Source organism: Oryx dammah, unplaced genomic scaffold (genome assembly GCF_014754425.2).
Source record: "Oryx dammah isolate SB20612 unplaced genomic scaffold, SCBI_Odam_1.1 HiC_scaffold_11, whole genome shotgun sequence".
Classification (NCBI taxonomy): Eukaryota; Metazoa; Chordata; class Mammalia; order Artiodactyla; family Bovidae; genus Oryx; species Oryx dammah.
The window spans coordinates 2,204,199-2,204,918 of NW_024070195.1; the positions used below are offsets into that span (position 1 = coordinate 2,204,199).

Genomic DNA, 720 nt, shown 5'->3' on the forward strand with positions numbered 1-720 from the left:
TATCATCATTTTCAAGCATCGTCTAAAGGGAGTCATTCCCTGTCTCACTTACTTTCTACGACGGGTTAGGTGTTAGAAGCACTTCCCAGGTGGCTCAGTGGTAGAGAATCTGCCTGCAGTACAGGAGACATGGGTTTGATTCCTGGGTTGGGAAATCCCTGGGACGGGAATGGCAACCCACCCCAGTATTCTTCTCTGGGAAATCCCATGGACAGAGGAGCCTGGCAGGCTACAGTCCACGGGGTCACAAAAGAACTGGACAGGACTTAGTGACTAAACAGCAACAACAACGACAGGTGTTAGAAATTAAATGCTGACATGGAGATTTACAAGCTGGAGATGATTTTGTGTGTCCAGGAGGGATACATTTTATTTTCTTCTTTAGAAATGACGGTGACAGAAGTTTTGGTTTCATTGCCCTGCAGATAGAAAATCTGTTTTACGTGCTCGCTTCGGCAGCACATATACTAAAATTGGAACGATACAGAGAAGATTAGCATGGCCCCTGCGCAAGGATGACACGCAAATTCGTGAAGCATTCCATATTTTTGGTACCACTTCACACCAGTCAGAATGCCTGCGATCCAAAAATCTGCAAGCAATAAATGCTGGAGAGGGTGTGGAGAGAAGGGAACCCTCCTACACTGTTGGTGGGAATGCAAACGAGTACAGCCACTATGGAGAACAGTGTGGAGATTCCTTAAAAAATTGCAAATAGAA

The 720-nt window shown here is 45.6% G+C and overlaps 1 non-coding gene across 1 annotated transcript; it reads left to right on the top strand.

Moving 5' to 3' along the window:
- Positions 1 to 443: 443 nt before the first annotated feature.
- LOC120870641 lies at positions 444 to 550 on the top strand. The gene has a single exon (XR_005722841.1). It is a non-coding gene; the product is annotated as a U6 spliceosomal RNA (small nuclear RNA).
- The last annotated feature ends 170 nt before the right edge of the window (positions 551 to 720 follow it).